The 16985-nt window shown below is 43.4% G+C and overlaps 1 long non-coding RNA gene across 1 annotated transcript in view; it reads right to left on the bottom strand.

The window, feature by feature from the left end:
* Nucleotides 1-2749: 2749 nt before the first annotated feature.
* LOC123384570 overlaps nt 2750-16985 on the bottom strand; it is a 37442-nt gene continuing 23206 nt past the window's right edge. Inside the window, exon 4 of the long non-coding RNA XR_006595863.1 lies at nt 2750-3142. This is a non-coding gene — a long non-coding RNA (uncharacterized LOC123384570). The remainder of the gene's footprint in view (nt 3143-16985) is intronic.

Below are 16985 nucleotides of genomic sequence, written 5' to 3'. Positions count from 1 at the left end.
ATTAATTGTTTATTAATTTAAACTAAATTTATTAATTAAATTAATAATTTTAATTATACGTTACTTAAAAACGTAAAAAGCAACTGGCAAAATATATGCCTGTTTAAGTAGCCTTTATTTTGAATGTTAAACCAATCATACTTCTCATGTAAATGATTACATTACCATATATGGCATTAGTTCCACTTGTTAAAATCTTACTCAAGTGACATTATCTGGATTTTTTAAAATGTTTTTTAATGTTTATTCATTTTTGAGAGACAGAAAGACAAAGTGCGAGCAGGGGAGGGGCAGAGAGAGAGGGAGACACAGAATCCAAGGCAAGCTCCAGGCTCTGAGCTGCCAGCACAGGGCCTGACACAGGGCTCGAACTCGTGAACCATGAGATCATGACCCGAGCGAAAGTAGGAGGCTTGGCCAACTGAGCCAACCAGGTGCCCCTGGAATATTTTTAACACATACTAGTGTCTGAATAACTTCTAATTAATGTACACATAACTCCTTAGTAAAAGTAGGAACTGGGCACCTGGGTGGCTCAGTCGGTTAAGCGTCGACTTCGGCTCAGGTCATGATCTTGCAGTCTGTGAGTTCGAGCCCTACGTCAGTCTCTGTGCTGACGGCTCAGAGCCTGGAGCCTGCTTCGGATTCTGTGTCTCCCTCGCTCTCTGCCCCTCTTCCATTAGCACTCCGTCTCTCTCACTCAAAAATAAATAAACATTAAAAAGAATTTTTTTTAAGTAGGACTATTTCACAATTCAGTCGTATGCCTGTAATTTTCAAAGTGTAGTAGAGGAATGAGGACCACACCTTTTTTTTAATTAAAAATAAAAACCTGCTCAAAGTCCCACAAGATAGCACTACTTGATTCAGTCATAATTCCTAGATGGCCCTGAAATTTCATATCTACAAAGGATGGTAGAAAATGGAAAAATAAAAAAAGGTGAACTGGACCACACAATTTTAGACGTCACTACAGTTCACAAAATATAAGTCTCAAGAGGATATTGATAAGAAACAACATGCTTAAATTTTTGCTCTTTTGGAAACGTTTTGTCTCTTGTGTTTTATTCTCAAGTACTTGAGAATAAAAGCCTCCTTCAGCACCTGCCACATGCAAAGTAGGTACCAGGGCTTTGGTCTAAAGAAACATGGGTAAGACTTTTGTCTGCCGTTTAGCACTGAGAGTAGACACAAACACAAACAACTCCAAGATAAGGTGACAAATGATACAATAGAGGAACCTTAAAGTTTCTGTGAAACTGCAAGAAAAGGAGAGAGAAATTCCACCTCTGTGACCTGAGAAAAGAAATTAGGATTTCAATCAGGGCTGGAAGGATGGGAGGACTGTAGAGGGCGCACAACTTCATGCCAATATTGTCAAGTATAAAATGCCTCTTCCAAGACCATGAGGCAGGGCTGCAAAGGACTCCCATGTGGCCCACCCTGCAAGAGTCCTGGATTTTTGGCCAACCACTCTCCACCACACGGTTCAATCCATTGGCCCTGCCCTTCCCTGGAAAACGTGCAGTTAACGTTGACTCTGCTTCACTCAGCGATTCCCAGAAGACCGAAAAGCACAGTTGGCTTCCAACAAACGGGGTCAGCTTTATAGAAAACCGTGCATATCGGAGAAGCTCTGCCCCCACCGCGACAGCTGTCCCAACAATAACCAGGCTTTCCTGTCCTTCAAAGACAAGCGATCACTCTGCTTACTTTCTATATAGGATAAAATGCCATACAGATCAAATGCTTTACAGATCAAATGACATCAAGCACGCGTAAGAGCTTTTCAAACCATAAAACCCCACATAAATGTCAGGTGCTGATATTACCATAATAATCCTGGGTGGAAACGGAAACATAGTAAGAGAGGAAGTAGGGAGGCGCTTCTCACCTTCACCCTGAGCTCCCACTTGATTCCTGGGTCTAAGGGAGAAGAAATATCTTAATGACCTGATGTCTTTCCATTTCCCTGCCACCCCCTTGAAGACACCTACATTTATTGAGAAGAGTAGGTGAGCCTTTGACTCCTTGGAAAATTTGCAAATTTTGAAATACAAGAGTGTTTCTCAAACTTTAATTGTTCACATCGAACTTCATGATTTCTGCTACAGCCTCAGACAGCCTATAACATTTACTGAACTTTCTTTGCATTAACTTCTTTTTTTTAAAAGCGTATTTACTGAAAGATGAAATTTTATGTTCCCAACATAAATAGAAAAATAGTACTGCTGGTTGTAAATATAAGGTAGCTGTATAGTATGAACAATGGAAACAAACAAACAAAAAAGTTATAAAACTCTCAGGAGGTGAGGTTGCTTAGCAAAGGCTGTATGAATGTAGCCACATGCAGCCAGGTGGAACCAGCAGAGAAATGACCCAGACAACCCACAGAATCATGAGAAATAATAAATTCCTGCCCATTTAAACACTAATTTTGGGAGTAGTTTCAAAGCCAACTGAATCATTCAATGGCATCTCTTCTTACCCTTTAACATGCATACAGATCATTTGGAGATTTCATTAAAAGGCAAATTTCAATTCCAAAGTTCTGGGTAAGGCTTAAGAGTCTGCAGTTCTTTTTTTTTTTTTTTTTTAAATGTATTTTTTTTTCAAGGTTTATTTATTTTTTGGGGACAGAGAGAGACAGAGCATGAACGGGGGTGGGGCAGAGAGAGAGGAAGACACAGAATCGGAAACAGGCTCCAGGCTCTGAGCCATCAGCCCAGAGCCTGACGCGGGGCTCAAACTCACGGACCGTGAGATCGTGACCTGGCTGAAGTCGGACGCTTAACTGACTGCGCCACCCAGGCGCCCCAAGAGTCTGCAGTTCTTACCAAGAAAAGGTGATACCACTGCCATTAGCTTGTGGACTACATTTTCAGTAGCAACATTTTACAAAAGCATCTTTTTCTGTAACTACTTTTGGGGTATTGTATTTGTTTGCAAGGACTTCTATAACAAAGTACCAAAACTGGGTAGCTTACATAACATAACTTCTGGAGGCCGGAAGTCCAAGATCAAGGTGTTGGCAAGGTTGGTTTCTGCTAAGATCTCTCTTGTTGGCTTGTAGACGGGCACCTTCTCCCTGTGTCCTCGAATGGCCTTCCCACCGTGCGGTCTGCATCCCAATCTCCTCTCCCTGTAAGGACACCAGTCAAATTAGATTAGGGCTCCCCTTAATGACCTTATTTAACTTTAATTTATGACCCTGCCTCCAAATACAGTCACATTCTGAGGTCCTGGGAGTTAGAGCTTCGCCATATGAATATGGGGGAAGGAGCGGGCACAGAGTTCAACCGTATCAGCTATTTCGATAAGTTTTGAGAAGAAGTCATGGCATTTGAACTGAGAACTAAAAGATGACTTGGGGCACCTGGATGGGTCAGTTGGTTAAGCATCTGAGTCTTTGTTTCGGCTCAGGTCATGATCTCTTGGTTTCGTGGGTTCGAGCCCTGCATCAGGCTCTGCACTGACGGTGAGGAGCCTGCTTGGGAGTCTCTGTCTCCCTTTCTCTCTGTCCTCCCCCACTAAATCCAATTCCCAGTGTAACAAGAGCACGGCTTCTGCTCGTTAAGCGAGAGTGGGATTGGTTTGCACAATTGCAGAGTGTGTCCCTCTTCGTCTGTGGCCCTAAACCGATCCCCAGTCCCTGGAGGTGTCCTTGATGCAGCCTGCATCTTTTCAGTCAAAGGCTGCTTGTGCTGGAACATTCCCCCAGTTGAAAACTACCTACACCACGGCATTGGTGTATCCAGGGAAGGAGACAAAAGGCATCTCCTGCCTGTGCTTTTCTCTCAGGCTGACAATAAATAATAATACACGGTATTGACGTAGCACCTTTCTCCAAGGAGCTCAAAGTGCTTTCCAGACATTACCTCACAGCATCCCTGTGATCCTAACCTGAGAAGTGGCTCCTAAAAGTACGGCCCTACTCAATCACCGCAAGAAATCTAGAAACCAGTGGGTAATATATATTCTTTTAAGGATAAAAGTGGGACTACTTAAATACCACTAAGGGGCTTTATTTATTTATTTTTTCAGAGTGCTCAGGTAGCACAGGCAATAAGCATCTTGGACTGGACGATTACGTACTCTTTGGGCATTGCATGTGCCAGTCCGAAGGAAAGAAAAGATGAATGTGCTCTTCAGGCCTGACTCATGTGGCTGTGTACTTCGGAGAGCTACCCAATTGACTAACTACTTCCTATTCAGCCTTTCAGGTATTTAAAAGAGATCTACGGAACTAGTGTGTTCACAAGAGCCAGCAGCAATGATGAAAACGGAAGGATGTACTGAGCCACAAAATCGCGGCTGCTAACGGCCCCTGTGTCTACTCTCTTCCTTACCCCGGTGCTCTGGGAAACACACACTTTCACACTGAGATCAGACGACAATCCCTTTCTCCTCCTGCATTCTTTTCAAGTCTCTCTAGAAGGAGAGGCTTGAAAGTTGCTTGAAGACTGAATAATTTCTCCAAGAGAGCCCGGCTACCCCCTCCAGGCCAGTCACAGACAAGAGCTCCAGTTCCGGGGTCCCACAAACCCAGGTTCAAATTCTGATTGTTATTTACATGCTGTGAGACTTTGGCCAAGCAGCTTCACTCCTTTAGGCGGCCAATTGCCATCTATGAAATAGAAATACCAACGATGCCGACGCCAGAGGGCTAGTAAGATATTAACTAGAACCACACAGGTCAAGAATTGAATGCCATCGTCCCTGGCTCATCTCCGTTCTTCAATAAACATGCAATAAGCTTACACAAGAGCAATCACAATAATGACCATTTCCCATTTTATCCACGAAATTAGAAAGTTTTGGAGGAGAAAGCAGAACAGGATTGTGAGAGAAGTGGGGGCCCTTGCCCTCTGAACTTCCTACCCCCATACCGCAAGAGAAGGAATAGCACTTGGGCCCACATCTCTAATGATGTCAAAGAGAACTTCGTTGGGGTTTGTAACAGGCTGAGAAAATGCCACTACCCTCCCACTGCAGTTTTACAAAGGAGCCTTGTCTCTGACACACGGCTCAGCTCAGCTGAGAATTAAAACCAGCAAGTGCAACTTTAGGCAAGATTTTATTTCAAAACAAAACTATGGAGAAAAATAGCTACACTTTCCACGTTAGTTTAAAATGAGAACCCCTTCTTAGCGACTGATTCTGATCAATTGAGAACTTGAGTTCCCGTTTCCTCTAACAGGCTGAGCTAGAGATTTTTCTATTCCGGGGTCATGCGTCTTCTAAAAAATGGAAAGTGGCCTGTGTAATGATACATACCCGAGCTAGAAACTATTATTTTCTCTGTCTTGAAAACCCTTGATGGTATTTACATTCTAAATTAAACTGAACACTGTATATTGATTTTAATATGTTAAGATGAAATTCAATTTCATGACGACTGCTAACATCACAGAGCATGTAGGATCAATGTGTTTGCTGGTTTCCTGCTTACTACCAATATCTCCCCAAGGGTCTGATACAAGATTTACAAGGATATTGTTCCTGAAGATGTGTGCATAAATATACTATCAAATAAGCTACATTGCATTGCACATTAGGCAGTGAGTGATTTGTTTTCTGTGGTTTAATCAGCATAGCATAAATGCTGACACATCCTTTGGAGAGTTTGCTATAGTCGGTCCACCTAATGAAGCTCGGTGCTTTTCCCCTAGGAGAAAGCTGGCAGACAAGGGATCCCTGTGACTGCTCTTAGAATTCACCCTCCCCTGAAAGGAGGAAGTGCATTTCAGCTAAGGCAGAGCTATGGGTGTGCAAATCCCACTGCTCAGATGGCAGCAGGCCCAATGGCCAATTAGGTAGCAGGAGGAATGTGCGTGCGTGCGTTGATCAAGCTCCATAAAGCCTTCCTTTGACAACCAGAGAGGCGCCCTAATGCAGTGGATGTGGGCATGGGCCTGGAGTTGACCAGCACTAGGATCCAAAGATTACATCATTTACCCTCTGGGTGATCTCAGGCAAATTACCTAATCTATCTATCTGTGACTCGATGTCCTCCTCTGAAAAATGGGAGGAATAATAATTAGTACCATCCAGGGTCGTGAAGATTTCATGAGACAAGATACATAAAACCCTCCCATAGTACTTGGCACCGAGGGAGAGCTCAATAAACGGCAGCTATTATTATTAGATAAAACTCAGCCATTCAAAGAAACATTTTTATTGAGTTCTCGTTATGAACAAGACACTATATAGACACTTTGGGAAATGCCAAGATAAACCTACCTTGGAAGGGCTTACCTTCTAGCTGGATAGATGAATAGCATAAATAACTGTAATTGATAATAAAACATGATGAAGTGCCAAAAGAAAGGTATAAAGAGCTATGGGAGTTCACAAGGTAAATAGATTACTTCCTGCTGGGAAGATCAGGGAAGCCCTCTTGAAAAGGATGCCATTGGGTTTTGAGTCTGGAAAAATGAATGGAATTCTAACATGCAGAAAGCTAAATGTGCAGAGGAATAAAGATACAGAAGCAAGAATATGAGACACACAGAGAGATGTGTAGCAGTTCTGGTTGTCTGGAGGTGTATATGGCAATCTAATGGAAAAGAGGTCCAGAAAATAGATTAGAGGAAAACAACACCACTGAAGACCAAGTCAAGAGTTCGGTCTCTGTCTGGTGTGCAATGGGGAGTCTTTGAAGTTTGCTCCACTGAGGCAAAAGCCGAGCTGAACTCTACAGCAGGAAAAGCAAGCTGGCAGCTAACACTCATTCAGCACACGCCTGGCACTGTCCCAAATGCTTTACGTGCATCAACCTCTTTAGTCTCAATAAGGTCCTGTGAGGTGAGTACTCCTCTGGCTGCCAGTTTACCCGTGAGGAATCCAAGACACAGAGAAACTAAACCAACTGCCCGAGATTATAGAGTCGGGGGCTGATAGTGGCAGGATCTGAATCCAGGTAATTGGGCTGCAGCACGGATGCCCTTGGCCACTAACCCCGAAGTCCGCTGCTCCAGGAAAAGAGGTGGGCGTAGCATGGGGAGGCCCAGTGGGGAGGCTGGCATCGGAAGGCAGCTGAGATAGAAGAACATGCAGTGATACAGTGAAAGCAGAATCATGGTGCAGAGAGACAACTCAGAGAACTTTAACGAGGGTAAAACTGATAGGACTTAGGAATGAGTATCATTTCATGCATGGAGAAAATGAGAATGAGGATTCAAATGTAGCCAACTTTTGGCTGGCCACAAAGTGGCACAAAAGCATGAGTGTTGGGTGACCTGGTGCAATATTTGTTTACCCATCTACAAAAGTAAAGATTTATAAAGTTATTTAGGATTGACTGAGATACAGGAAGTTTATAGAAGTGGCTGATACATAGGAGGCATCCAATAAACATTCATTCCCTTTCCTGCTGAAATGATCAGGGAGCAATGGATGAGAGGACAGGATGGAGGAGGAAGATGCTGCCAGAGGCTAACTTGTCCTCTGGCCAGAGCTGCTCTGTCATTAGAAATGCCACAGGGGACTTGCAGGGGAAGGCAAGGGTTCAGAAGCAGACACTGACTTTGGAGTTGGCCCCAGGATCTCCATCTGCATGGGGAGGGTGGATAGAGAGGGAGACAGAAAGGAAGATGGTGGAAAGGAACGCTTCTGTGGCTCTACCATGGGGCTGAGCTTCTGATATCACGGCTCATGGCAAAGGTATATAAAATAAGAGGGTGGTGCCCATGTGCAAATTTCCTTTACAAACTACTAGCCGGCACATGGGAGACGCCTTTGACCACACACCCACCATTGTGACCTTGTAACTAATGTGGAACATAAACTTAAAATATTGAAAAGGGCAATGGATTTTAAACTCATCTGAGACAAGCTCTGGAGCCCCATGCCATAAGGGAGTCCTTCCTTAATAGACTTCACAGCGGAACCAGTTGGCCATTTTAATTACTGGATTCAGGAGGTTGAAGCAGAAACCAGGGAGAAGGGTCACAGAATTGATGAGACTAGATCAATTCTACAGTCAGAGTCCCAGGGCAGTGAGACAACCTGTGAAAGAATCGAACCTACAACCTCTTCCAAGGACTGCTGAACTGCCTAATCTATGGAAAAGAGAGAAACAGGGAAATAGTTGTTCAAAAATAGAAGAGATTATGAACTTGCTGAAAAAGGCAAAGGAGGGAAGACATTCGCTTAGAGAGAGAGCTGGATAAAGCTTATGGGCGATCATCTACTTAACTGAATAATAGGCTCCAACCTCAGAACACCTCAGAAAGACACCTCAGAAACATCAAGAGAGGCTTATTGAGTTCTCTGAAGGCCTCAGAGAAACTAACCAGATTTTTTTTAATGCCTAAAGCAGTGGGTCTGAGCTGCCCTCAGATTCCAAAGCAGCAGAGATGATGTACAACAGCTCTTACAGATTTCTCCAATGGAGGACTCCCCGTAAGTGTCCCCCATCACACCTCATTCTAGAACTCACATCACTTTATTCTTGATGGTTTTCTCTTGGCCAACCTGGATTCCCATGCTTTGTCTTTAGATCTGAAATTCTTGTGATTGGAATCAATCACCACAGACCTCACTGCTGAGTGCCTTCAGCTGATGACTCTAGCTCACCACCGTGGCGAGGGTGTTGAGGTCATTCTACAGGAGAAGTTCACAGAGTATGGCCCCAGAAGTCCCTGAGACACATTCCTGGGACCCACAAAAGACCTCTCTTTTCTAATTACGTATCCCTGTTAAGCTGGATTTTCTTTATATGCTTCAATCAAAAGGACATTCTGCAACACACCGAATGCAGAGGCAGATGTGAAAATCCGACTGTCATTTACAAAGACCAACATTGCAAAAGATTTGTGAAAAATGCAAATCACTACTCTTCACAATTTTGTTGGAAAATATAATTGTTTTTTCCAAAAAACATGTTATTTATACTAACATGTTAAGGGTTTATCATGTTATTGTTAAACAAATGAAAATATTTTATAAGTTCTTGGTTTTAATTGCTAACATGGTTAATATCAACAGTCATAACCCATCAAAAAAAACACTCTTTGGGGCCCTCAATAGTTGAGAAAGTAAAAAGATCCTTAGAAGTTTGAGATCTGTTATTCTGAAGAGATGTTGTTAGTTCTGTTTTCCACATTGACTGAGATTTCATCTTGGCTAAGAGGATAAGATTCTTCAGACACATATATTTTAGAAAACAGCTGTCGGGGATTGTGGGGGGAGATCCTCATTCTGGTAATACAGCTACCAAGTCAACTGTCTTTTGGTAAGTGAATACAATGCCATTCGTCCATACTCTTTCAACTTTTTTAAAGAAATAAAAATAAAACCACAATTTGCAAACACTGCCATAAATCTCAACTTCCAACCACTAGTGGAATTACTTTCAGATGCTTGGCTAACTACAGGCTCTAGTCCCAGCCAATCTATATTATTTCAAGGTAAGCAGCAAAAGTACAAGTGTTGAGTACCAATCTACCATTTATTGCACAGAATTTACCATTTATTGCATAAAATCTACCATTTTATTGCATCTTGAGCAATGATTTCCAAGGTACCTATTCTTGGGCCCCACCCCAGATTTCCTGATGTGGAATCTCCCTGTGTGAATCTATGAAAACTTAATTTTCTTATAAGGGCCCTAAGTGATATGTGTGGCCAGGTTTGGAAACTAAGAGTGTTTTTCCTGAGCCAAAGCTCTCAAATTTAGTCGCCCTAATTCATTTCTTTCTTTTCTTTCAGGGCCATAGCTTTGACAAAGTTTTCATGACTCCTATACACTCTCACTGCCAGTTTTCCATTCTTACTTTCTCACTTAAGCTTCCAACACATTTTAATTCATGAGACACAGTTGTTTTGCCCCAGTCATTACTAATTTTCCATCAGATTCCATCTCTCCCTGTGAAAGATCGTCTTTGCATTTTATTGACAAAGGGGTCAGATAACCGTGCCACATAGAAACACAAGTTAAACATGGTTGTAAGTAACAAAATATGATCTACAATAGGATAGTCAAGGTTATGGTCATCAGGCCTTGGTAACAACAGAAAGAGAGAGAGAGGGAGGGAGGGAGGAAGAGAAAGGGAGGGAAAGGAAGGAAAGAAGGAAGGAAGGAAGGAAGGAAGGAAGGAAGGAAGGAAGGAAGGAAGGAAGGAAGGAAAGGGTCATTGAAGTTTGAGCTCTATCAGAACTGGAAGCAGTAACAATCAAGATAGGAAGAGCTGGGCCATTGAATATTTGCTTTTAAATGCTTCCCAGAGGATCCCTGGTGGTTTTGTCCCGGGATCTTCCCCTCTAGTGTTCAAGCCATAGTTCCTTTGGGGAGGAAGAGGGAGACAAACTCACGTTAGTTAGACCGTGGATGTGGACTCCCCGGAATGAACTCTGGCCTCCCTTGGGGCTGAAACTTGCAAGTGACCTTAGCCTTGATAATGTACTGGGGTTTTTGTTTTTCTTTTTCTGTTTTGTTTTGTTTTGTTTTTCTTGGTATATATGTCATTATGGGAGAGACACGGGAGAGCAAAGCAGAGCGAGCATCCCTAAATGTGCTGGGTAGCCGAGCTATCTTCAAAGGCCTGGGTACCATGGTGGTAATAAAGCCCTTTGATTTGTTTTAAATTATTTATACTTCGCTCATTTTTTAAGTAGGCATCTGATTTATAATAGAAGCAGACTTGAGGAGGAGACCATCCATTGGGCGCTCTCTGTCAGCGCGGGGCTGTTTCCTGCAGAATATTTCGGAGCGCTCCGTCTCGCAGACACTCTGTCTACGTCGGCTCCTGCACCGGCCTAATGCACCGTGGTGCCGGATCGCCGTGCAGAACAGGAAAGCAGCAGAGATATTAATAGCACAAGGGCGCAGAATCCCCGGGACCGGGCTCGACCGCTCGCTCTGGAAGACAACCTCACATTCATATTGACTTGCTCTGGAAAAGTATTTCCCGAGACCCTTTCTCACGCCCCCGCCTCGTTCCCCATTATGCCATTACCAAGTTAGGGCTTTCGGCTGTCATTGATGGAGAGGTGGGGATGCCATGGCTTCTAAGTGCTCCTGGAAAGTGCTGACTTGGCAGCGTAGGGACTGGAGGTTTTATGTATCCCCAGAAGGGGCGGAACGTAAGCAATGGGAGCAGGAACTTTCCACGTTGGCTTGCCAACACATTTCAAACTTGCTTGGTAAAGCTTACTTCTGGACTTTTAGTCTGAGAGCCTGGAGAGGTGATACTGAATTGCAAGGTGTGATGGTACAGCTAGCCAAGCCCATATTAATTTCTCAGCATCCAAAGAACAGCCAGAAACGATTATCTTGCCTACTTACTGCTTCCTGCGACTATTCCTAGAAACGCACTACGACTGCTTCAAACACCCATTTCATTTTTGAAAATACCATCAGGTTACGGTGTGGCATTTTAACTCTTTAAATGAGAGCTAAAACGTATGTGCATAAATTATATTTGTGGAGATGCCTTTAGTAATAAACCAAAAAATAATTTACAGAAAAATTCTCTAAGACCTATCTCTCCTCTCCTTTCACCCCCCACATCCCTGAGGGAGAATGAAGAAGAGTGATCAAGGTGTATTCAAAATTTATTGACAGAAGAGTCTTTGAGACAAAGAAGGGAACATGATAGTGCTGTGGCTAACGGTGTCAAAATCCCCTGGGAACTGCCTTCTGGAAAATTCTGATTCTGCAGTTTTATTCTAATCTCTATACAACGTAAAACAAGCTTCCTGCTAGGAATAATACTATTAAATTAAAAGTATAAACAATTATTAGAAATATATAGGCCGAGAAACCATTAAATTTATTCCTCAAGCAGGTTTATTACTTTTCTGCATACTTGCACGAAAATTTTTCTTCTACCAATTTGACATAAAATACCCAGGATCAGATTTATTCATCTTATCAATACCATTATTTTGTGCTGTCAGGTATTCGGAATATTCTCTGGGAAGCAGGTATAGTTCCTCAAAAAGCAGACTCTCCCCTCCCCCCCTCCCACCGACTCACCGATGTTGAGCAATTACTTTGTTTGTTGAAAAATAAGCTTAGTCTTATATCAAAGGCTCTGCTGCACCTACAGTGATTTAGAATTCAAATGTGGCTAATTTATAAAACAACCACATATCACTGTTCACAGCAGGAATCAGGTACTTAAAACAAACTCCACTCCTGAACACAGTTCCCTTCTTTTCCTGGGACTTTTGCTCTCAGAAAAATCTCTAACGGATCCTAAGAACACTTCCTTTCCTCCAGCCTTCCACAGGAACACGGTGTCATATTTTGATTTCATGCCCGGCTACCCCAGACCTGGTCAGAACACAGCCGCTTGCGTTCTGGTTGGTTGAGACGGTTCTCAGCGACTGACCAGGGGTGAGGCTGATGAGTGCTCTCGGTTTGTCACCCAGCAAAGTTTCAAGAATAGCAAACCAGGCCAAGGAGACATTGACTGGAAAGCAAGAGCAGGAGAAAGAAACATTGTGCGTCATATAACCTGCTTTCGCTTTCGGATGTTTGTCTCCAAAGCCAGAGATGAGCTTTGCAGCGGGTGCTAAACAAAACAGGAGGCACAGCGCATGCTCAAAGAAGACAAAGGAAACTGGGAGTTTTTCAAAAAGAATTTTAACAGAGATTCATAGCCAGAGGGACTGATGGGGAAGGGAAGGGGTGAGAGGGAGAGGTGGTGGGAGGGTCAGTGGACATGACTGGGATGTACCCATGTCACGCACTTAGCTCTGGGCCTCTGAGCGAGTCACGTTTTTCTAGACCTCTAGGTGCTTGCATAGAAGCCAGGGGTGATGACACCTGACTTAAAGAGTTCACAGAGAGCAAGGAGGAAAGTCTGTGAACGTGTTTGGTATACAAAGAAACCCCACACAATGAATTATCATCACCCTCTCTCCCTTCCTCTTCTTGCAATTTTGCCCTTTTTTCTTGATTCTTTTCGTCAGTTAGGGTTTTTGTTTTTGTGGGTTATTTTCCTATCCAGAGCCCTATGCCTGCCTTGGTAACTGTTTCTTTCATCAATCAGCACCTGAGTTACACTTTTCTCTTTGAATCTGTCACCCATCTGGTGCCAGACAATGACTGCCTGATACTCAAAACAGTTCAGACACACAGTTCCATGTTACTGAACTTGCTAAGAAGTTGCTCGCTGTGTTCATATTCATTCCTACACACAAGTCTGGAGCCTAGCATTTCCCTAAATGAGAAAGAGGAAGAGAAGGAGGCAGATGGGGATGAGAAGAGGAGGAAAGAGGAGGGATCAGGGTTGGCAGTCTTGTGCCCCGCGTGTTAATGTTTTCTGAAGGAATGAGCTGATGGATCATGAAGAATGATCCACACAGATGGAAAAACACAGGAACCGGGGCAGCGTGCGGAAATCTTGGTGAAGAGCACATAGTTTCCCGCGGTTGCTGGTGTCAGAATTATCCTGTTCCAACCATCTTTTTTCATGTATCATTCAATCCAGGATGAGAATCCCCCAAGGATGGAGCAGGGTCTGGTTGGACTTAGAACTGTGTGGGGCACAAGGACACTACGATTTACATTTCCACCAGGACCACAGAGAATGGGGTGAGGGCAGTGAATTCCATAAAGGAAAAGTAGGTGCTGTTACCAAGAGAGAGGAAAAAAGAAAGAGAGAGTATTTGGAGGCGTAGATGCTGGGCTACCAACACCCACAAACGTCCACTTTGCCATACAGAAGACTTCCACCTTGGAACGTAATTTCGTGGTCTCTCCTTCCTTGGAAAGATACTGATTAATGTGTTTTCCACTTCGCTCCAATTATGATCAAATATATCTAAAACACAGGAGGACTCACCTACCTTGTTCTGACTTAGGCCTAAAATTGCATAAGCTCTGTGACTGCCACACTTCACATTATCCGTTCATATGAGCGCAAAGTCTCCTGAAGCCCCTAAGCCTTTTTCATAGGAACTGTATTTAGGCCTGGTCTTCCTAGCATCCTGATAGGTGTGCAACCAGTTTTTTTTAACCTAAGTGTGGAATTTTACTTTTATCCCTATTAAGTCACATCATTAGTTTCAGTCCATTGGGACTTTTTCAAAATCCTAATCCTGTCATCCAATAATTTGCCCCCCCTCCAAGTGTGGAGCCGCCATGGGCGGATTTATGAACTTCTCTATAAGGAAGTGATATAAAGGGGGGGAGGCAGTCACTGCCATATAGAGGCAAACTGCTTATAGTTCTGCAAACTTGAGCAAGTTTCTTAATCCTTCTGTGTCTCAATTTTCTCATCTGTAAATAAAGGATAATATTACCTGCCTTTTTAAAAAAGGATGCTGGTCTGTATACCCACTTCCATTGCATCCAGAGCAGACTCCCCAAAGGCTGTTGTAGACACAAGTCTTTGCTTCTAGTCCTTGCCCTTCAAGTCTTAACTCAGTGAATATAGGTCAGTCATTTCACCTCTCTGGATCTCATTTGCCTCATAAGACATAAAGAAAAGAAAGAAAGAAAGAAAGAAAGAAAGAAAGAAAGAAAGAAAGAAAGAAAGAAAGAAAGAAAGAAAGAAAGATGGAGGAAGGAAGGAAGGAAGGAAGGAAGGAAGGAAGGAAGGAAGGAAGGGGAGGGAGGGAGGGAGGGAAGGAAGGAAGGAAGGAAGGAAGGAAGGAAGGAAGGAAGGAAGGGGGAAGGAGGGAGGGAGGGAAGGAAGGAAGGAAGGAAGGAAGGAAGGAAGGAAGGAAGGAAGGAAGGAAGGAAGAAGGAGGGAGGGAGGGAAGGAAGGGAGGGAGGGAAGAAAGGGAGGGAAGAAAAGAGGAAGAAAGAAAGGGAGAGAGGAAGAAAAGAAATGGATCAAATTCGATTTTCTTTCAAGTCCAAGTTACTTTTAAAATTCTTTGTAGGGGCGCCTGGGTGGCGCAGTCGGTTAAGCGTCCGACTTCAGCCAGGTCACGATCTCGCAGTCCGTGAGTTCGAGCCCTGCGTCGGGCTCTGGGCTGATGGCTTAGAGCCTGGAGCCTGTTTCCGATTCTGTGTCTCCCTCTCTCTCTGCCCCTCCCCCGGTCGTAGTCTGTCTCTCTCTGTCCCAAAAATAAATAAACGAAAAAAAAAAAATTTTTAAAATTCTTTGTAAAACTCCTTCATGTCTAAATATAGCCCACAATAATCCAAAATTCCCGTGGCTCTGCCCGGTCTTCTGTGGGGTTTTGCCATCATCTGGGTGTTTGGGCCACTGGGGCTCATCCTGCCATTGTGACTGAGTGATTGTCAGTCAAGAATTTGTCCTATCCCCACAGCACTTCAAAGAGTGGTGTTCGGGATCCAAGGGTGTTCGTGAAACCCTCAAATGGGAATCAGATCCCTAAACCCTGTTCTGGATTTGCTGAATTAGCATTTCTGGGGGCGGGGCCTAGAAATTGGTAATTTAATAAGCTCCCAGGTGATTCACACCAATTTGATAACTACTGACCGACACAAGACTACAGGCCCCACAAGGAATTCGCAAGTGTCTGTTGGATGAATTGATCCTCTGCATATAAAGAGAAGGATGCTAGGAAATGAACAAGGTTACTTGACGTTGTACCTGCTAGCTCAGAGCCACACAAAGTGGGTAACACATGAGTATCCATTCACTCCTCCTGTGATATCTTCAGCAGAGGCACTCAAACCACAGAATCCACTCTTAGAAATCAGCACTGGAAAACACTTTCCAAAATAGTCAGAGATGAACCTCCCCATCAGGGACTTCCTAAGTCACTTCTGCTTTAGAAAATAGATCATCTTTTCCCTCTGGCTCCTGATGATACATTAGAGATTCTGCAACTAAAGGGAGGCCATTCTTCCAAAACCTCAGCCAACGCACTCTGAGGGCACCACCCACACTGAGTCACCGATATGCTGTGCAGGACAACAGGCACTTCGGGGGGCAACAACAAGGGGGTGAAGGAGAGACCCCTCCCCAAAGACAGCCGGAGTCCAGGAGAAGCACCAGGCAAGTCTACAATGGCTTAGTTAAAGCTGTGAGTTCTCAAACACGCACTGTTTATTGAAGCCTTCATTTCCCTGACTTTGATGATCTGTATCTTTGCTTTATAATCAACACTTAAATATTATGGAAGGGTGCTAAATGGCTAATTAATCACTTTCCAGTGCTGCAAATGCTAAGTGCTACTGTACTTTTGTGCCTGTTCTGCGGAGACATGTAATATTTTCAGAACTGTCAAAAAGACGTTTCTGTTTATACTAGATTCCACTTGGAAATCAGGTTAGTAAAATTTGGTGAGCCTCTTCAAGGGGTGAGAGAGGAAAGAATATTTATTGGTCCCCTCTTAATTCAGTCCTCTGGATCTATTTATTAACAGGAGGTTAATAAATCTGGGCAGGGAGCAGTGAAAAAGCCTGAAGTCAGAACACTGTCCTTTGTCCTTTAATTTTTAAAAAAAAATTTAAGTTCATTTGTTTTGAGAGAAAAAGAGTATTCATGCGCACAAGCAGGGGAGGGGGAGAGAGAGGGAGAGAGAGAATCTTGAACAGGCTCTGTGCTGTCAGCACGGAGCCCGAGTGGGGCCTGATCTCACAAACCAAACTGTGAGATCGCGACTGAGCCACCCAGACGCCCCTCATTTTTTTTAAATCATGCTGGTTAATCTTTACCAACACCCCCAAGTTCTTGAGTGCCTTTTCCCAAGGAAAACTGCTCTCTACTCAAATTCTGTTTCTTTGCCAGCATGCAGTCATGCCCATTAAAGGGGGTGGGGAAGGGAGATTTTGTTAACGATATTTGCATAATCGAACTTTGTCTCCATTTTTTTTTTATTGGTGTAGAGGATCAAAATCACTGGTAGAATTGCTCTGTCTTAATTATTAATTAAGTTTTTAGGAAAATATTTAGTTTTATTGCTTTCAAGTAGCTGCAATAGCTATATTTAACACTTAGATGTACTTTAATGAATAGATGTTAGGTTTTTATCATGCCTCCTTCTCTTCTAAAAGCTGTCTGTATTCTTAAAAGGGTCTTAAATGGTACTCTCTGATCCTGTTTACA

The sequence above is a fragment of the Felis catus genome, chromosome A1, assembly GCF_018350175.1.
Source record: "Felis catus isolate Fca126 chromosome A1, F.catus_Fca126_mat1.0, whole genome shotgun sequence".
In the NCBI taxonomy this organism is placed as follows: domain Eukaryota; kingdom Metazoa; phylum Chordata; class Mammalia; order Carnivora; family Felidae; genus Felis; species Felis catus.
This window is presented reverse-complemented; position numbering and strand designations above follow the sequence as displayed.